This window comes from Phacochoerus africanus, chromosome 16 (assembly GCF_016906955.1).
Source record: "Phacochoerus africanus isolate WHEZ1 chromosome 16, ROS_Pafr_v1, whole genome shotgun sequence".
NCBI classification, from domain to species: domain Eukaryota; kingdom Metazoa; phylum Chordata; class Mammalia; order Artiodactyla; family Suidae; genus Phacochoerus; species Phacochoerus africanus.
The window spans coordinates 55,526,211-55,547,374 of NC_062559.1; the positions used below are offsets into that span (position 1 = coordinate 55,526,211).

The 21,164-nt window shown below is 47.9% G+C and overlaps 3 non-coding genes across 3 annotated transcripts; 2 read left to right on the forward strand and 1 right to left on the reverse strand.

Annotated features, from left to right (window-relative positions):
* Positions 1-10,336: 10,336 nt before the first annotated feature.
* Positions 10,337-10,408, forward strand: TRNAC-GCA (transfer RNA cysteine (anticodon GCA)). Its single transcript has one exon. It is a non-coding gene; the product is annotated as a tRNA-Cys (tRNA).
* Positions 10,409-13,929: 3,521 nt separating this feature from the next.
* On the forward strand, positions 13,930-14,001 carry TRNAC-GCA (transfer RNA cysteine (anticodon GCA)). The gene has a single exon. It is a non-coding gene; the product is annotated as a tRNA-Cys (tRNA).
* Positions 14,002-19,682: 5,681 nt separating this feature from the next.
* On the reverse strand, positions 19,683-19,754 carry TRNAC-GCA (transfer RNA cysteine (anticodon GCA)). Its single transcript has one exon. It is a non-coding gene; the product is annotated as a tRNA-Cys (tRNA).
* Positions 19,755-21,164: the final 1,410 nt, after the last annotated feature.

The following is a 21,164-nucleotide window of genomic DNA, read 5'->3' on the forward strand; positions in this document are numbered from 1 at the left end:
GCCTGTGTGTTTCTGCTGAGCTGGGGCCTCACCGTCTGTGTCCGCAGCCCTGGGGCGCGCTGGGCTGTGCTCTGCACACTGACTTCTCCAGAACACCTGCTGAACGAGGAGCTCCTTGTGGGCAGACTTTAAGGGTGCCCAGGCCTAGAAGTGGAGGTCCAGTCCCAGAAGGTTAAGTTCTTCAGGCTGTGGTTAAAGATCCAGTGTGAGACATAACCGACCTAGGTTGCCCGGTCTCTTTCTGCCCAGGCTCGCATGCCCGCATTCCCTCCCACCCCCAGCTTTGAGCAGGTAAGCAACCTGCTTCTGTCCACGCTCCCCTCCTGGGGAGCCTGAGGCCCAGAACAAGTGCCCTGCTTCCCTTCAGGTGCCTACAAGGTTCCTCTTCCAGAAGGGGGTCACCTGTGCTGTGAGGCTGTGGGGGAGGCTTCTGAGTGACCCCTGCACCTGCCGAGAGCTGACTTCCAAGCCTGTTTCCCCCTCTGTCCAGCAAGTGGCTGGGCTGTGACTTTGGGCTCCTGTCTTTCTTGGGTTCCACTTCTTCTCCTGTGGGGACAGCAGGACAGAACTTTGGGGCTGGGGAGCCTGGGGGCACCTCTGCTCTGCCTCAAAGGTGGTGCTTTCCCCACCTGTCTGGGAGATGTGGGCAGATCCTGCTCCAGACCCCTGGGGGGCCCGCAGGGCTGAGCGGTATCACTTCCCCATGCAGATGGGCCCCTTGCCTTCCTCATAGGCCGAGTCACCACCCAGCCCAAGCTGCGTGGAGAGGGAAGGGGAGGGGAGGCGGGGAGCCTTGGGGGGTATGGGGCGCAGAGGGCAAGGCCCTGAAACCTGCCGCTCAGGCTGTGCGCGGTCCTGGCCTCCGCAGAAACGGAAACAGGCAGAGGAGGGTGGGATGAGCTGCCTGTGTCACACGGTTAGGGCAGGACCAGCTGTTTTCTGGTGCCCAGGGAAGGCCCGTGCGCCTTCTCTCTCTCTTTCCCTCTCTTTCTCATGCACACGCACGTGCACACACGCACATCACTGGGGCCTGAGCTTGGGCGAGGGCAGAGGGCAGCCCAGAGCCCGGGCTGGAGCTGTGGTCAGGCAGGCTGAGCCCGCACAGCAGACATGGGCTGCAGGGTGGCCTCCTTCCGAGCCCCTCTCTGACCTGTGTCTGTCCCCGTGTGACCCCAGCACCAGCTCTCAATTCCTCCTCACTCTGCACTCCCTTTCCTGCCCCCTTCTCTCTCTCCTGGGCTTTGGTCTCCTGGTGGGAAGGGCCTGAGTCTTTCTGGAATGTCCCCAGCACCCAACACAGTGCCTGGTACAGACACGGATGATAGTGAGGATAATTAAACGAAGGATGAACCAAAGAGGAGCTCCGTTTTCTTTATCTTTCAAATAAGAGCACTGGATCCAATATGCAGTTTTCAAGGGGTTTTGTTTGTTTGTTTGTTTTTAAGTGAGGAAGCTTTTATCCAAATGACAGCTGGAAACCACACAGGGCAAAGTGGAACCTTCCTGGCTGACGCAGGGGATAGGAACCCTGGGGCCCTGTTTCTGGGGACACCAGGGATCATCAGCTGGGCGCTGCTGTGGAGGTGGCTTTGCTCAGGAGGTGGAGGAATGAGCGCCTGGGGACTTGGCGCCACCCTGTGCTCAGCGAAGTCCCCATGTCTCAGCAGTTACTTTCTTGCCTTCCACCCTCTGTAAACTTTTCCAGACTTATCAGGAGGGAGCTCTGCTTCCTGCCCCCAGGACCCGCCCTGCTCCGGGGAGCTATTTCAGTGGCAGACAGTGAATGTGCAAATTGCCTTATTTATTCCGGCCGGGGGTGGGGTGGGGGCTCCTCCTCCTGGGAGTCCCGGAAAGGCGGAAACCCATTCGCCCTCAGGAGGCCCGGGCATGGAAGTTTTAACAGGTTCCCAGGAGGATGGGTGTGGCGGCCCACACTGGAGAACAAAGACTGGGGACCCTCTGAACGGAGACTGACCGGGCTCTAACCTGTGACACTGTTTGCTTTTTGACTCCGCAGATGTGTTCTTATGACAACACACTCTGGCCAAGAGATGTAACGGGTGCACGTGAAGCTGAAGGGCTCTCCGTGCTGGTCCCCCTCCCACCCCCTCCCCTCCTGGGGCCCCTAGTACTGCCATTCTAGTATATAGCTTTTCAGGCTCCTTCCTCGTGGTTTTTGTTTGTTCGTTTGCTTGCTTTTTAGGGCTGCACCCGTGGCACGTGGAAGTTCCCAGGCTGGGGATCTAATTGGAGCTGTAGCTGCCAGCCTCCACCATAGCTCAAGGCAACGCCAGGTCACAGACCCACTGAGGGAGGCCAGACATCGAACCTGCATCTTCATGGATACCAGTCGGATTCATTTCTGCTGTGCTACACAGGAACGCCCCATTGTGTGTTTTCATACATGGAGGTAGTGTGGAAAAACACAGGGTTTAAAAACCGCGCATAGCACACATTCTGCAGCTTGCCGTTTTCACTCAGAAATGTCTTAGGGAACTTCTCCTGTCGGCACATTTTGATTGGCTGCCTCTCTGAGAGCCTGGGCTTGCATACATGATAGGAACTTGGTTTCCTGGGCGCCGATTAAGTTTGCAGCTAGTACCACAGAAAGCTACTGCAGCTCATCAATGATTTCCATAAAGTAGCAGGATAGAAAATTAATCCACAGGACTCTGTGGAATTTCTATACACTAACAATGGAAGATCAGAACGAGAAATTAAGGAAAGAATCCCATTTACCATTGCATTGAAGAGAATAAATACCTAGGAACATACCTACCCGAAGAGGCAAAAGATGTGTTCTCTGAAAACGATGATCCTGATGAAAGAAACTGAAGACAACACAAACGGATGGAAAGATGTGCTGTGTTCTTGGACCGGAAAAACCAATATTGTTAAAACGACTATACCATCCAAGGCAATCAACACGTCCAACGCAATCTTTATCAAATTACCAATGACATTTTTCACAAAACTAGAATTCAAAAATTTTAAATTTGTATGGAAGTACAAAAGAGTCCAAGTAGCAAGCAATCCCTTTTTTTTTTTAGGGCCTCACCCACACCATATGGAGTTTCCCAGGCTAGAGGTCAAATTGGGGCTGCAGCTGCTGGCCTACACCACAGCCACAGCCACATCAGATCTGAGCCATGTCTGCAACCCACACCACAACTCATGGCAATGCTGGATCCTTAACCCACTGAGTGAGGCCAGGAATTGAACCCTTGTCCTCCTGGATACTGGTCAGGTTTGTTACCACTGAACCATGATGGGAACTCCAGCAAGCAATCTTGAGAAAGAAAAATGGAGCTGGAGGAATCAGGCTCCCTGGCTTCAGACTATACCACAAAGCTCCAGTCATCAAAACAGTATGGCACTGGCACAAAAACAGACATATAAATCACGGGAAAAGGATAGAAAGCCCAGAAATGAACCCACATACCTATGGTCAATTAATATACAACAATGGAAGCAAGAATACACAGTAGAGAAAAGATGGCCCTTTCAATAAGTGGTGCTGGGAAAATTGGACAGCTACATGTAAAAGAACGAAATTAGAACATTCTCGGAGCTCTCATCGTGGTGCAGTGGTTAACAAATCCGACTAAGAACCATGAGGTTTTGGGTTTGATCCCTGGCCTTGCTCAGTGGGTTAACGATCCGGAATGTTAAAGAACATTCTCTAACACCATACACAAACATAAACTCATGAGGGATTAAAGATCTAAATGTAAGACTATATACTGTAAAACTCATAGAGGCAAACATAGGCAGAACGCTCTTTGACATCAATCATAGCAATATATTTTGTTTGTTTGTTTTTGTCTTTTTGCCTTTTCTAGGGCTGCTCCCATGCATATGTAGGTTCCCAGGCTAGGGGTCGAATCGGCACCGTAGCCACCGGCCTACACCAGAGCCACAGCAACGCAGGATCTGAGCCGTGTCTGTGACCTACACCACAGCTCATGGCAACACCAGATCCTTCACCCACTGAGCAAGGCCAGGGATCGAACCCGCAACCTCATGGTTCCTAATCAGGGCCACAATGGGAACTCCGATTATAGCAATATATTTTTGGATCCATCTCCTAGACTAAAGCAAATAAAAATAAGCAAATGAGACCTAATTAAACTTAAAAGCTTTTTTGCACAGCAAAGGAAACCATAAACAAAATGAAAAGAAAACCTATAGAATGGGAAAAAATATTTGCAAGTTATGCAGCCAACAAGGCTTAATTTCCAAAATATACAAACAGCTCTTACAACTCAATTATCAAAAAAGAACAAAACAAGCAGAGTTTCTGCTGTGGCACAGTGGGTTAAGAATCAAATTACAGAGGTGTGTGTTCAGTCCCCAGCAGTGGGTTAAAAAGATCCAGCATTGCTGCAGCTGTGGCATAAATTGCAGCTGTGGCTTGGATTCAATCCCTGGCCCAGGAACTTCCATTTGTGGTGGGTGTGGCCATAAAATTAAAGCAAACAAACAACCCAATCAAAAAATGGGCAAAAGATCTAAATAGATGGAGTTCGAGTCGTGGCGCAGCTGAAATGAATCCCACTAGGAACCATGAAGTTGTGAGTTCGATCCCTGGCCTCACTCAGTTGTTAACAATCCCGCGTTGCCATTGCTGTGAGCTGTGGTATTGGTCACAGACAAGGCTCAGATGCTGCGTTGCTGTGGCTGTGGTGTAGGCCAGCGGCTATAGCTCTGATTAGACCCCTAGCCTGGGAACCTCCATATGCCTCGAAAAAAGATCTAAATAGATATTTCTCCAAAGAAGACATACAGATGGCCAAGAGGCACATGGGAAAAAAATGCTCAACATCTCTAATTATTAGAGAAATGCAAATGGAAACTACAACAACGTGCCACCTTATATAAGTCAGAACTGCCTTTACCAAAAAGCCTACAAACCATGCTGGAGAGGTTGTGGAGAAAACGGAATCCTCCTACACTGTTGGTGGGAATGTAAATTGGTACTAAACTATTTTTAGTTTTTTCGGTTCCTTAAAGAACTATAAATAGTTACCACAGCGCCTACAGTCTCACTCCTGGGCGTATATTTGGAGGCAAATATTATTCAAAAAGATACATGCACCCCAGTGTTCATTGCAGCACCATTTACAACAGCTAAGTCATGAAAGCAACCTAAATGACTCCTGACAGATGAATAAAGAAGATGTGGTATGTTTATACAATGGGTATTACTCAGCCATAAAAAGAATGAAATCATGCCATTTGCAGAACATGGACAGATCTGGAGACGACCATACTAAGTGAAGTAAGTCAGAGAAAGACAAATATCTTATGATACCACTTATATGTGGAATCTAAAAAAAAAAAAAATGAGCAAATGAACTTATTTATAAAATAGAAATAGACCCACAGACATAGAACCCAAACTTAAGGTTACCAAAGGGGGAAGGGGCAGGGGAGGCATAAGCCAGGAGTTTGGGATTAAGTACTATATATAAAATAATAAGCAACAAGGACCTACTGGATGGCACAGGTAACAATATGCAATATTTCTTAACAACATATAAGGGAATGTAATATGAAAAAGCACCTATACAACTGAATCGCTTTGCTGTACACCTGAAACTAACACAACACTGTAAATCAATGATACTTCACTTGAAAAACAAATGGCGTAGCCCCGGGCCCAGGTGGCTGGGCTGGCTGTGCCTCAGTGTAACAGCATCAAAGTTGCCTCCAGGTACCACGGAAAGGAAAGGGCTCTATCTTTTAGTCCTGAGGACAAAATGCAGCACAGTGTTGTGAGATGTGGGTAAATATTGGTTTTCTGGAATGTTCTTCATCATTTATTTGACAAAAATTGTGCCTACCCTGTGTCAGACCCGAGCAAGAAAAAGGAACAGTCATTATTCCCTATTCTTTATTATTATTTTTAACAGCCGTACCTGTGGCATATGGAAGTTTCCAGGCTAGGGGTTGAATCAGAGCTATAGCTGGTGGCCTATGCCACAGCTACACCAACGTGGGATCCTAGCTGCATCTGTGACCTATGCCATGGCAATGCCAGATCCTTAACCCACTGAGCGAGGCCAGGATCAAACCCACACCCTTATGGACACTGTTAGGTTCTTAACCCACTGAGCCACCATGGGAGCTTCTATCCCCTATTCTTAATAGCCTTTTTTTTTTTTTTTGTCTTTTTAGGGCCGCATATGCTGTATATGGAGGTTCCAGGGTAGGGGTCAAATCAGAGCTGCAGCTGCCAGTCTGCACCACAGCCACAGCGACGCCAGATCTGAGCTGTGTCTGTGACCTACACTGCAGCTCATGGCAACAATGGATACTTAACCCACTGAGTGAGGCCAGGGATCGAACCTTCATCCTCATGGATACCAGTCAGGTTCACTACCTCTGAGCCACAAAAGGAACTCCCCTTATTCTTAATATCCTTAATATATCTTAGCGATTGGCACAGATTGGTAAAGTCACCCATTCCATCAGTGTTGCCATCTTAGAATGGCAGTGCTAGATAACAAATAAACAACAAAGAAAAAGCCAAAACGACAATGAAAAAGGATCTTGATCAAGAGACAAACGTTTCTGGAAGGCAATGGGGTGACCAGATTAATTTTGTAGATGTCATGGGCTGAATCGTGCCCTCACCAAAACTGGTAGGTTCAAGTCCCAACTCCTAGTACCTCAGAAGACAGTCATAATTAGAGATAAAGCCTTTGCAGAGGTTATTGTGTTGGGTGAGGCCCCAGTCCGATAGGACTGACGTCTCTGTAAGAAGAGGAAGTGAGGCACACGCACAGCAGAGCTATGGTGTGGGAACACAGCAAGAAGGGCTCGTCTGGAGCTCCTATTGTGGCTCAGCAGCTTATGAACCTGACTAGTATCTGTGAGGATGAGGGTTCAATCCCTGGCCTCGCTCAGTGGGCTAAGGATCTGGCGTAGCTGTGAACTGTGGTGTCGGTCAGCAGCTGCAGCTCAGATTCGAACCCTGGCCTGGGAACTTCCAAATGCCGAAGGTGCAGCCCTAAAAAAAGAAAAAGGAGAGAGAGGAAAAAAAGAAGGGGTTGTCTGTAAGCGGAGGAGAGGAGTCTCAGAAGAAACCAGCCCTGCCACACCTTGATCTTGGATTTCCAGCCTCCAGAACTGTCATTTAAGCCCCCATTCTGTGGTACTTTGTGATGGCAGCCCAAGCAGACTAAGGCACTGGCTGGGCAGCATAGTGGACAGAGGAAGGAGGTGAGGCTGGTGGGGGGAGGCCACAGGCATGGCCCCCAGACCCCCTCTCTCTGTGGATGCAGCACCAGAATCTGCTGGCACAGGAGGCGCTCACCTCCGCTGGCTGAGCTGGAGAACGTCCGTCAGCGCAGAATGTCTCCAAATCTGAGTTAAATGCCAGGCACTGTGCTAGATGAGCGGCTTCCCAGGGGAGTAAAACAGTGGTTCTTCTCAAGCAGCTCCGTCTAGTGAGGCCACAGGTAAATAAACACATGATGGCACTGGTGCTAGAGTCGGTGGTCTGTAAAATTAAGGTGCCTAGAAATTGCAAGTGTGCATCCTTTTTTGTTTGTATTTTATTATAATTTACACAAGCAAATGGGTGTGGGAACTGTATTACTGTATCGAAGACACTGTATTAAACAGTATCTTTAAAATGTTATGACTATTTTAAAACACATATTCTTCTATCCTAAACTTTTTTAAATGAATTTTCTTGGTGTTTAGGCGACTTACACTGCTGTGTCAGTTTCAGGCCTACAGCAAAGTGAATCGGCCACACGCAGACATGTCTACCCATTCTTTTTCAGGCTCTTTCCCCAGACAGGTTCTCACCGAGGACTGAATAGATATGCCCGAGCTATACAGTAGGTTCCTGTCACCCATTTATTTTGTGCATAATAATAACTTCCATATTTATTTTTGTACTAAAAAATGTACATGTTTATGTGGCACATAGATGCCCATTGGCAGGGGGTGGAGGGAGCGCATCACAGAAGTGGTGACCCTGGCTTCTGTTCTTGTTTACACTTTATTTATTTACTTATTTAGTCTTTTTAGGGCCGCGCCCACCGCATACGGAAGTTCCCAGGCTAGGGGTAGAATCAGAGCTACAGCTGCTGGCCCACACCACAGCCAGAGCAACACAGGATCCCAGCCATATCTGTAACCCACACTCGGCTCACAGCAACACCAGGATCCTTAACCCACTGAGCAAGGCCAGGGATCGAACCCACATCCTCATGGATATTAGTCAGGTTTGTCACCTGCTGAGCCACAACAGAACGCCTACACTTTCTTTTTTAGATGAGTCACGACGTATGGAAATAAAGGATGTACTTGCCTGGTTCAACATTCAAAGGTAGGAAAGGGCAGGCAGGTAGATCTCCTCTCCCCAGGCCCCCCCACCCGCTTCCCCTCCCTGAAGCCAACTAATGTTGAGAGTTTCTTGTATATCTTTCTAGAGAATTTTTATGCATAAATGCAACTGTATTTTCTCCATTCTTCTGTTCCCCACTAGTGGTCGCACTCTGTGGTGTAGATACACTCTTCTGCAGCTTGCTTTCCTTCTTTCCTGGTCGCTGAATAAAGAGAAGAGCACCACCATTGTTTTAAATGGCTGTCTATTAGCATCGCATTCTAGGATGTTCCGTGACGTATTTAACCAGGGCTCCGATGGGGGGGCAATTGCGTGGTTGTCGTTGTTCTGGCATTACAAGCGCCGAAGCAGTGGAATAGCCTTGTACAAACGTCTTTCCACATAGGTGTGCGTCTAAGTTTCTAGAAATGTCGTCCTGTGTCAAAGTTATGTGCTTTCGTCGTTCCGAGTGTCCTGGCCAGATTCCTGCCACCAAAGTGCATCAGCGCATGCTCCTAGTGGACGCACACCCACTCCTGTTCCTGCGTGTCCATCCCACCGCCCCAGCGAGGCAGCAGGTGGTCAGCTCGCAGGGCACCGCACTGTAAAGCCCCTGGAGAACAACCTGGAGGCCTGGGAAGGGGAGGGAGCTGGAGCTGATAATGTCCCAAAGCAAGGGAGCCAGAGACTCCACACTCTCAACGAGCGATGTTTGCTAGCGGCTGTCCTACTACCCGTAATGGCAACTTTGTATTAAGCACTTGCTATGCATCCAGCAGAACTCTCTAAAGAAATGAAGTCAGGAGTCAGCGCATTTTTTAAAAAAAAGGGCCAGATAGTACATATTTTTTGTTTTCGGGCTCTACCCACCCTGTTGCAACCACTCACCTGTGCCCTTGTAGAGGAAAGCCTCCACAGGTGGCTGAGAGCTCCGCGCTCCAATACACCTTTATTTGAAAACTCTAGGGGAGTTTCTGTCGTGGCTCAGCGGTAGCGGTTAACGAACCCGACTGGTATCCATCAGGACCAGGGTTTGATCCCTGGCCAGACGAAAGACAGAAGAAAAAAAAAAGAAAAAAAAAAGAAATTGGATAATTTTTACTTGCTACGATGTATTATTTTAGAAATAACAGCTGATATTTACTGAGCACTTACTCTGTACCATTGCCGCATCCCCCTACCTCCATCCCCACCTCTTTAAAAATGTGACCCCTGCTTGCTTACTTTTCTTTTCCTTTCTCTTTTTTTTTTATTTTTTATTTTTTGTCGTTTTAGGGCCACACCTGGGCATATGGAAGTTCCCAAACTAGGGGTCGAATAGGAGCTGTAGCCACAGCGACGCTGGGTCCAAGCTGCCTCTGTAACCTACACCACAGTGGGACCCTTTAACCCACAAGGAGGCCAGGAATCGAACCCAGGTCCTCAGGGGCACTCCGTGACGGCTGCTTTAAATGGTCTCATTTAATCCGCACAATTGCAGGGCCTTTTCTAATTCCCATTTACAAGATGTGGAAAAGGAGGAGTAGGAAGGTCAGCGATCTTGTCTGCCAAGTGAGTCTGATGTGGATAAAAGGAGCTCCTGGCTCTGCCATCAAACCACTAAACTTCAGTCTCAACAGCGGTGTGGCTGATTAGTGCTTCTGTTCCCCTGGTCACAGGCCCAGAACCCAAGCCAGTCCTTCTCTAGGATTTTTCAGACTTAAGCCCTTTTCTCTCAGGCAACCAAGATGCGGAGATGTGAGCCTAGAGATGCTGGAGGTGGGGGTCTCAGAGGCTGGAAGAGATTGGTTTGAGAGATTAAATCTGATTTGAGAGGGAAACAAAAACGAAAGCTGGAGGGAGAGTTCTGATAGCATTTCCGTGCCTGGGAGTTAGTTTTTTCTCTGATCTAAATTCCTTAAAACAATTTTTATCAGTTGAAATGTAATCATTGCCACTAAGGTAACATGATTCTGGAGGTAAAATGATATTAACTGGATTGCTAACACAGATGGGGGTATAGCTCAGTGGTAGAGCATTTGACTGCAGATCAAGAGGTCCCCGGTTCAAGTCCGGGTGCTCCCTTAGTCCTTTTATAAGCCTAAAGCGGTCTAGGGTTTAGAGTTCCTCTCTCAAGAGAGAGAAAGGGTGGGTCTGCAGAGTAAGGGGGGGGGGGGGCGGAAGTTGAGGAGAAATGGGAGATTGCAAAGGAGCACAGCAAGGGATGCTGGGTAAACAGATTCAACAGATGTCCAGCAGGGGGAGCGATCACATTGAACAGCATAGCCTTGTCTGGCCCGGCCCTGGTTGGGCTGGAGGAAGACAACACAGGGAGGAAGGAATCGGTGTATATGTTCTTTCTCCTTTTTTATCTGGTTTCTTTCACTCAAGAAAATTATTTGAGGAGTTCCCACAGTGGCGCAATGGGTTAAGAATCTGACTGCAGGAGTTCCCGTCGTGGTCAGTGGTTAGCGAATCCGACTGGGAACCATGAGGTTGCGGGTTCGGTCCCTGCCCTTGCTCAGTGGGTTAACGATCCGGCGTTGCCGTGAGCTGTGGTGTAGGTCGCAGACGCGGCTCGGATCCCGCGTTGCTGTGGCTCTGGCGTAGGCCGGTGGCTGCAGCTCCGATTCAACCCCTAGCTTGGGAACCTCCATATGCCACGGGAGCGGCCCAAGAAATGGCAAAAAGACCAAAAACAAAAACAAAAAAAACCCCAACAATCTGACTGCAGCGGCTTGAGTTGCTGTGGAGGCACGTGTTTGATCCCAAGCCCTGCACAGTGGGTTAAAGGATCCGGCATTCCCACAGCTACGGTGTAGGTTGCAAACCTGGACTGGGAACTTCTATAGGCTGTGAGTGTGGCCATTAAAGAAAGGAAAATTATTTGAGATCTTTGCCTATTGCGGTATGAATTGATTGTTCCTTCGTTTTTTGTTTGATGGAAAGTATTCCATTTTATGCACACACACAATCTGTTCGTCCCTCACCTGTTGGTAGATGTTTGGGTTTTTTCAGTTTGGGGCTTTAACAGTGACATTTGTACACAAGCATGTGGTAAATGCTTTCGCTGCTCTTGGTTAAATGCTTAGGAGTGGAAGAGCTGGATTATAAGCTAGGCGTGTGTTTAGCTTTTTAAGAAACTGCCAACCATTTTCCAAAGTGGTTGTACCATTTTGCATTCACACGGTGGGTGTGGATGTACCAGCTGCTCCACAACCTCATCAGCACTTGCTACGGTCAGTTTTTTGGGTTTGTTGTTGTTTTGGGTTTTTTGGTTTGTTTTTACGGTCTCCAGCTTTTTTGCTTGTTTTGAGGTCTCTAGGTTGTTTTGAAGATGGTCACTCTTTCTGATTTACACTCTAACGTCATATAGTAGCATCGCGTTTCTCTCATTACTGATGATGCTGAGTACGTTAATGTGCTCATTGACAGCATGTGTCTTCTGTAGTGAAGTGTCTTCAGATCTTTTTTTTTCCATTTTTTCATTTGGGTGGTTTGGTTTCTTATGATTGAATGGTGAGAGTTCTTTATATTTTAGGGTGCAAGTCCTATATCAGATACGTGGCTTGCAAACACTTGCTCCCAGATTGTGACTTGCCTTTTTATTCTCTTAACAGTGTCAAGAGTGCAAAAGTTTCTAATTTTGATGAAGTCCCATTTATCAGTTGAAATTTTGGTGTCATATCTAAGAAATTCCTGCTTTACTAAAAGTCACACCACCAGCCCTCAGTCTCAGAAAGAAACCAGTTCGCTTTAACTGTTGAAAATAAGACACAGCAATGAAAATTTTTCTGAAATTTGCTATGTAAAAGCCAAAAGATTCCTGTTTAGTGCTATGACAATGTAAAAATTGCCAGTTTTTCCTCAACATAAAGCAGCAGTAACAGCATCCTTTGACCATTTTCGCAACGAATGGATAGAGGACCCTCCCCTGGGTCCCCTCTCTCATCTCCCCCATCACCACACCCTCAGCGAGAACTTTCTTCATCTGGTTGAAAAGCCCTACCCGCTCTGATGCACGTTTCTGGCTTCCTGAGTGACGGAACATGCTGCCTGCCCCGAGCTAGGGCTGCCTTCTCGTAGCCCAAATGAACTAAAACCCCGCAGAAGTGGCCCTTCCCCACCCTCGGTTTCTCCGTGGCTTGGCCTCTCCTGCAGGCTGTCCTCAGCGTGTCCTCTTTCCGGGGTCTCCTTTCTGTCCTGCCTCCCAAGGCCAGGTCTATGCAAAGGCCCTGACCCTGAGCCGGGGCCACAAGCCCTTGGCTGCTTCGGCCGCTCAGGCCAGTTTCCTAGCAGAGCTGCTCAAACGAGCCCCCTTCCCAGGGGGCCTGGGGGGACAGCCGACGTCCTGGGGTGGGAAAGGATAAGGGTATGGAGACCGGTGCGGGGGGGTCCCATATGGAGTGGGACCAGGCCAGTGGTCTCACTGCCAGGTTTCTGGCAGGAAGGTGCCCAGTGGCCTGGGTTGACCCAGGTCCTCCTGCTGAGGGGGAGGTCCACTCAGGCAGGTGTTGGGCCCTAGGACGCCCGGTGGGGACCAGTTCCAGCTCCGTCAGCTGTGCTGGCGGGCTGATTGCCACCTTCTTCCTCTGTCATAGCTGAAACTGAAAACATCAGTGAAATACTCTACAAATATTTGGGGGCCAGTAGAGGAAGGAAGGTCCCAGCGGCCTCGCCAGAAGAGGAGAGCACAGTAAGGGTGTGGGGCAAACTTGCCACAACCCAGCCCGTGGGGACCAGGACCCTCCTCAGTATTTCTGGATAAAATAAGTACTTCCCCAGGGCCCGTGAGCATCATAGGCTGTCCTCTGGGGAGAGAGGAAGAAGCCGCGGGAAGGGTAGAGAGGGGGCTTGAAGCCTTTTTCGGCTTCTCCATCAGTGGCTCAGCCCCACGCCAGCTCCCAGCGTTCCCCGGTCGAGCACAGCCTCCTCCCTGGCTGCCTCCCGCTTCTCGCCGCTCATGCAGAGGGGGGTGCCCTGGGCTGTGAAGCTGGCAACCCCGAGGGCTCACAAGCAAGCTTTCGTGGTGTTCCTCCCCCTCTCCAAGTCAGTTTTCTCCTTGACAGGGGATCTGGAGGGGAGCGGACGAGGGGGAAGGGAGAAAGTGGGGCGGGGGAGGGAGAAAGGGGGTCCTCTGTGTCCCAAGAGGGGTTGTCCGCACCAGTTCTTGTCTCTGTTTCCCTGTGTGCGGAGTCCTCTCTGCAGCTCGTTGCCCTTGTGTGCAGCAAGCGAGGGGGGAACCAGGGTTCCGTTAGGTAGCCTTTACAGGGCAGATGGTACTGGGATGCCAGAGGGAGGCGGAGCCAGAGGGAGGCGGAGCCAGAGGGAGGCGGAGCCAGAGGGAGGCGGAGCCAGAGGGAGGCGGAGCCAGAGGGAGGCGGAGCCAGAGGGAGGCGGAGCCAGAGGGAGGCGGAGCCAGAGAAAACGGAAGGAAGGCTGTGCCTGGCCATTAGTAGGTGTTTATAGATGGGTGAGGGAGTAATGACAGTGAGATCCAAGCTATCGTTGGTCAGGCTGCCTGCTCCCAGAAGCTGGGCTGTAAATCCAGAACAGGCAGTCTGGTGCCCAGATGAAAAGGTACAATTAAGCTAGGAGTCCCATGTGGGGGTATAGCTCAGCGGTAGAGCATTTGACTGCAGATCAAGAGGTCCCCGGTTCAAGTCCGGGTGCCCCCTGTGTCACTTACATTTTCAATCACTGAACCATGGGCTGTAGTTTCAGCCCCCTCCCTGCACACTTGAACATTATATTAATGTGTAATGTCTTATTATAAAAATTTAGGATCCAGACTGGAACCGGCTTCAAGAATCCTCCCTTGGCCAGGTGTCATACAGACAATAAGGAGAGCAGGTCACATTTCTCTGAAGAGGCTGACTTTGTCCCAACTCGCCCCCATCCCCACCCCCACCTGGACACTGTTGCCCTTCAGGGCTGGTATGGAGACTTCACTTCCTCATTTCCCCAAGCCTCCTGTCATCTCCGGAAGGAAGGCTATCTCTTTGCTCTTGCTGCTACTGCTTGTAAAGCGTGGAGGGTGTATATTCCCCTAATTTCCAGAGGTGACTGTAAAGCCTTGAAAACCACGTCAAAAGCAAAAGTCTCTGCTCTTCCTGGGACGCTCTCGGGTGTTGCCTCTGCAATAGACACTCTCCCATAGGCCACTTTATTCGCCCTTGTCTCTCCTCTCTCTCCTACCATTTCTTTTTTTTCTTTTTGAAACCTCAATCAGTATTTCCTTAGTGAGGAATGCCTAGAAGTAGACCCTGCTTTATACAGTGTTTTTTTCTCAATCCAGACAAAATATTTAGGACATATAAATGGTATAAAGAGTCCTGCAGAAGAATCTCTACCTTCCTTAATGCACAAGGTAATCTGAAACACTCTTTTGTAGGAAGACACGTTTAAAAATTGGAAACATATTTTTAAAGATCTCATTAAAAGAATCTAAGAGCTAACTTTAGACAGGAAATAATAGATGGAAATTTGGAAAGGATGGGCAACAGAAGGTTAAATCTTCATACTTGAGGCTGCTTTGACCCTGAGTGGATTTTTCAGTCCAGAGGAGAAAGACGAGGCTAAGTGGAACTTTTGGAAGCCTCTCAGGACTACGGGGATAAAAATCAGAATTCTGGGCCCACCTGGATTAGGGACACTGGTGAAACTATCTCTGGCTTCTGGATCCTGAGGAGTAAGGATGAAGTGAAAGAAAACAGCCACTGTAAGAACTTCTGGCTGGTCTTTGTGACATCTGAATGGCCCAGGAAACTCCAGCCTTGATATTATGCTGCGGTTCCTTGACCGCTAGAGCCCATTGAGGGCGAGGAAAAAACAAATGAAGGAAAATAGTATCATCCCCTGCCTCCAGCTGGTTATACAAATACATTTTTGAATACAATGCTCAACATAGCCAAGGTGCACAGGGAAGCAAGATGCCATGAGTGAAAATCAATAGAAACAACAGCCCATATAACTAAACACGGGGACGTTTTATCTTAGGACTGCCTGAAACACACTGTAAAATACCAGTGCTTGCTCTGCTTGGAGAGAGAAAAGACAAACTTGAATGTTTCAGTAGGAAACAGGAAAGCAAAAAAAAAAAAAGAACTTAAGAAAATTTGAGGAGTTCCCATCATGGCTCAGTGGTTAACAAACCTGACTAGTATCCATGAGGACCTGGGTTCAATACCTGGCTTTGCTCAGTGGGTTAAGGATCCAGCATTGCCATGAGCTGTGGTGTAGATCACAGACACGGCTCAGATCCCAGCTGTGGCTTGGGTGTAGGCCCACAGCTTCAGCTCCGATTTGATCCCTAGCCTGGGAACCTCCATATGCCGTGGGTGTGGCCCTAAATAGTCAAAAGACAAAAAAAAAATAGAAAAGAAAGAAAGAAAAAGAAAAAGTTCGAAGCGAGAACAACATAGAAACTTTATATCTAAAAATTGATAACTAAAATTAAACACTCAGTGAATATACCTAGTTTCTACTCAATGAGTGGATTCAGCCAAAGAGAAAAATCAATGAATTAGAACATTGGGGGGGGGGAACTATCCATAATAAAGCAGAAAGAGACAAAAGTATGGCAAACACAGAATAGAGAGTAGTAAATATAGAGGATAGCTGAGATGGTCTAATGTCCACTTAAATGGAGTCCTGGAAGAAATGAGAGAGAATGAAGAGGGTGCAAGATTTGAGGAGACTCGAGAGTTCCTGCTGTCACTCAGCAGTAACGAGCCCGACTGGCATCCATGAAGGCATGGTTTCCACCCCTGGCCTTGCTCAGTGAGTTAAGGATCCAGGTCGCTGTGAGCAGTGGTGTAGGTCGAAGACTTGGCTTGAATCTGGCGTTGCGGTGGCTGTGGCCGTGGCCAGCATCTGCAGCTCTGATTAGACCCCCAGCCTGGGAGCTTCCATATGCCACAGCTTTGGCCCTGAAAAGCAAAAAAAAAAAAAAAAAAAAAAAAAAAAAGAGGAAATAGTAAGTCGAGACTATTGCACAACTAATGAAAGACATCAATTCTAGATTGATTCAGTTCAAGGACCTTAATGAATCTCAAACTTAATAAACAAGATTAAATCCATTACCTAGAGTTACTGGAGTGAAATTGCAGAAAACCAGAAATAATGAGAAACTCAAAAGTATCATTAGAAAAGACATGCCACTTTCAATGGAGTGCCAGTTAGATTAACAACTGAGTTCTCAGGAGAAGCAATAAAAGCCAGAAGGCAGTAGAATTGTGTGTACAGTTGGTCTTCTGTATCCAGAAGTCTCTGCTGTGGCTCAGTGGTAAGAACCCAACTAGTATCTATGAGGACATGAGTTTAATCCCTGGCCTCGATCAGTGGGTTAAGGATCTGGCATTGCCGTGTGCTGTGGCTTAGGCGGCAAACACAGCTTGGATCTGGCGTTGCTGTGGCTGTGGTGTAGGCCATCAGCTGTAGCTCCCATTCGACGCCTAGCCTGGGAACTTCCACATGCTGCATGAGTGGCCCTAAATAGACAAAAAAAAGTACGGTAAAAACTTGACAGGGTAACAAAGAAAACAAATGTAGAATTAGAGTAAGGCAATGTTACATACTTTTTAAAACTAACTAGTACAGTCATACAAAAACATCGTGAATAATTTCTATTTATTTTTAGTTTCTTTCCCCCAAGATGTACTGTAGCATAATTGACAAGTAAAATCATAACATATTTAAAGTGCACAGTGTGATGATATGACACAATATACAATATGAAATGATTATCACAATCAAGTTAGTTAACACAGCCATCACCTCACACAGTTACCTTTTCTTTGGGAAGGGTGAGAATGCTTGAGATCAACCCTCAGAGCAACTTTCAAGTATATAATACCTGAAATATTATTATTATTATTATTATTTTTGGCCGCACCCACAGCAAGTGGAAGTTCCTGGGCCAGGGATCAAACCCGTGCCGCAGTAGTGACCTGAGCAGCTGTAGTGACACCACCAGATCCTTAATGCACTGCGCCACCAGGGAACTCCTATAAAACGACATTCTTAACTGTATTCACCATGCTGTTAAGCAGAGTCTCAGAACTTCCTCATCTTACGATGGCAAGTTTGCATCCTTTGACCAGTATCTCCCCCTCGCCCTCCCTCTCTATGAGTTTGACTTTTTTTTTAGATTCCACATCCAAGGGATGTCATTTGATATTTGCCTTTTTCTGCTTGACTTATTTCACTTAGCACAATGCCCTCCAGTTCCATCCATGTGCTGCAGATGCAGGACTTCCTTCTTTCTAATGACTGAATAATATTCTACTGCACACACACACACACACACACACACACAATGGATACACACTACAGATGTGTAGATACACACTGTAGACATAGATACACACTACATCTTCTTTCTCCATTCATCCATGACGGACACTAAGTCAGCATTTAGAGGAATACTTATAGATTTGAGCAATATGCTAGAAAAGAAGAATAAACATAAACAAAGAATTCAAGTTAGAAAAAAACTGGATAAAAGGACACTATGAGAACACTCACTTCAGCAGCACATATATTAAAAATTGAAATGCTACAGTGAAGATCAGCATGGACCTTGGGCAAGGATGGCATGTGCAGGAGTTCCCATTGTGGTGCAGCGGAAATGAATCTGACTGGTATCCATGAAGACACAAGTTCAATCCCTGGCCTCACTCAGTGGGCTAAGGATCCGACACAGCCATGAACTGTGGTGTAGGTCAAAGACGTGAGGCTGAGATCGAGCTTGCATCCTCATGGATACTAGTTAGATTCGTTTCCGCTGTGCCACAATGGGAACTCCCTAAGTGTATTTAATTTATAAAAAGCAATAAGAGTAATTCACCATTATAATAGACTAAAGGAGAAAAAAATATGATTATCTCCACAGATGTATAATTTTTGAGAAAATTCTACATTGATCCTTCATTTTTTTTTTTTTCAAACTAGATGTAGAAGGGAAATTCCCTAATTTGTTATCGTTTGTTTGTTTGTTTGCTTGCTTCTCAGGGCCACACCTGCAGCATATGGAGGTTCCCAGGCTAGGGGTCGAATCAGAACTGCAGCTACCGGCCTACACCACAGGCACAGTAAGGCCAGATCCAAGCCATGTCTGTGACCTACACCACAGCTCATGGCAACGCCAGATCCTTAATTCACTGATCAAGAGCAGGGATTGAACCTGCATCCTCATGGATGTTAGTGGGGTTCGTAACTCTTTGAGCCACAATGGGAACTCCCCAAATCCCCTAATTTGATAAAGACCATTTACCAAACGTATAATTCACAACATGTACTTAGTGGTGACATGTTTAAAGGTTTTCATTTGAAACCAAAGTGGAACGAGATGTCAACACCGTTATTCAGTGTGACACCAGTGGTCTTCGCCATTACAATGAGGCGAGGAAAAGAGAGAATAAGGATTGCACTGAAGGAAATAAAAATTTCAAATGTCTTAGATGACATGATCATCTGTGTAGGAAAATCTAAAAGGATCAACAAATAAATCACTGGAGTTAATGAGTGTTTAGCGACACTGCTAACAGGTACCCTTCATTCTCTTACCTCCTTTTGCTTCTAGCAGAACTACAGCTTTCAGAGCGACGCACTGGAAATTTCTGCATGCAAAGGTAAAACCACTAAAGGTAAAATCAATATCTGGATTTTCTTCCCAAACTACATAGAGGCATCCGAACTCTTATCAGCCCTTCCCTAAAATGTTATTGTTACTACCTTAGTTCTATCTTTTTAAAAAAAAAAAAAAACCCTCCGAAGTAGACATTAATACTGCTGTAGACCACAACTTATCAGTCTGGTTGCCTCTCTATCTGCTTCTTTGTTCAACACTCCTTCGTATATTTCAGACCTCCTATGCGGGATCATTTTACTTTTGTCTAAAGTATGTATGTTAGAGTTTTCTGTAGTTGGCTCTAAACTCTCAGCTTGTGTCTGTTTTCAAAGAACCGTTTGGCTGGGAATAGAATTCTAAGCTGGCTGTTACTTCCTCTCCAGACAGTGCTTGTGTTACTGCACTGGCTTCTGGCTTCCTTTGCAACTGCTGAGATGTCAGCCAGCAGCTGAACTACTATTCCTTTGTAGGTGATCTCAGCTTTCTCTCTGGCTACCTTCAAAGGACAAAATCCTCATCCTCGGCTTGTAGAATCAAGCACACATTGGACTGCAGTGTAGACCAGGGGAGGGGGGAGATTGGATGAGTGGGACACACATGTCAGAATGGAGCTGCCTTGCTTGGGTCAGAGGGGTCTCCTCTAAATCCACCTGCAGCAGAGGCCAAATTCAGGAAGAGGAGAGAGGAAATGAGACCTCCTCTGCCACCTTCAGTGGCTAAAAGGATAGGGAGCACCCAGATTTGAACTGGGGACCTCTTGATCTGCAGTCAAATGCTCTACCCCTGAGCTATACCCCCTGTGGTATAGATGAGGGCCATTGAACGCCTTTCTCTATGCTGCCACGCCCAGCCCCGGGGGGTGGGGGCGGGCCTTCAGGATGGGTTGGCTGAGTTGCCAGACCTGCTCTACTGCTGACTCACCTCCCTGCCTTAGGAAGAAGCAGGGTCCCTTCTCCCTCAGCCCCACAGCTCTCCACTGTCCGTCCTGAAGGAAGGCATGACCCCGGGAGCACATTCCCCTGACAGCTGGAAGGCTCTGACGTCTCCACTGTGGCTTTTGGGCTGAGCACCTGAGACTCAAACGCCCAGGGGCTGGGCCCAGCACGCGACGCCTCAAGACAGAACATACTTTGACTGCCTATGAGCTAGCGCTCCACATGACGCCACATCCTAGGGTGCAGGCTGGCCTCTCTCCCACTGCCCACATCCAACCTCTTCCACCCTTACCCTGTTGGGAGAGATGAGCTGTCTAAAGAAATGACTCTCTCAGCCCCCCATCCGCCCTTCTGTGCTCCGCTCTGTGATGCTGGGTCTGGGACTCTGTCAACCTCACTTGTCCTTTGCCAGGCGGCTTCCTGGTTGGTCCTGCCAGTGGGGCTTCAGAGGGAAACTGGAGGGCAGTAGCAGAAAGAAGCACCGTCCTTCCCGCCTGCTGGGGCCCTGTCAGTGTCACCTGGCAGTGACAGTCCATCCCAGGATACTGCCACCTGCACTCGGGCGCTCACAGGCACAGCTCTGTCACGTCTCTGCAAGGACACTACCCGCTCCTTACGGGGGTCTGGGTCTCGAGCCACAGAGACCCTCCCCGGGTTTGTAAGACTGACCAAGTTCATCTCCCTCTCGTATTCCCACAGCCCAGGAGCGGGAGCTGCTTCTTGTAGGTAGTTAGTCTTCCCCGTCTCTCTCGGTCCTCTGGTTCCTGGGGGCTGTGGGTTCAATTGCGTTCCCCTCCAAAAAAAGGAAAGAAAGAAAAGAAAAGAAATGCTGAATCCTAGCCCTGAGGCCCTCATCATGTGACCTTACCTGGAGGGGGCGACCAACCTGCTATTAGTTAAGATGCCATCACCATGGAGACGGGCACGCCCTTATTCCAATGGGCTGGAGTCCTCATGACAAGAGGGAAGAGACGGGACTGTGTGGCCATGTGAGCAGGAGGCAGAGACGGGAGAGAGGCTTGTACGAGCCAAGGAACGCCAACCCATGGCAGGAGCTGGGAGGCCAGGAAGCCCCCGACCTGGGTCTCAGACGTTTACCCTCCAGAATGTGAGCCCATAAGCAGCTCCTGCTTTAGGCCGTCTATCTTGTGGTACTTTGTTACAGCAGACCCAGGATACCGACACACAGGCGAGCAATGATTTATATTGAATTCTCTCTGTTGCAATAATGAGTGCTATTTTTGTCTCTGGATGGGACCCTGGATAATACAGA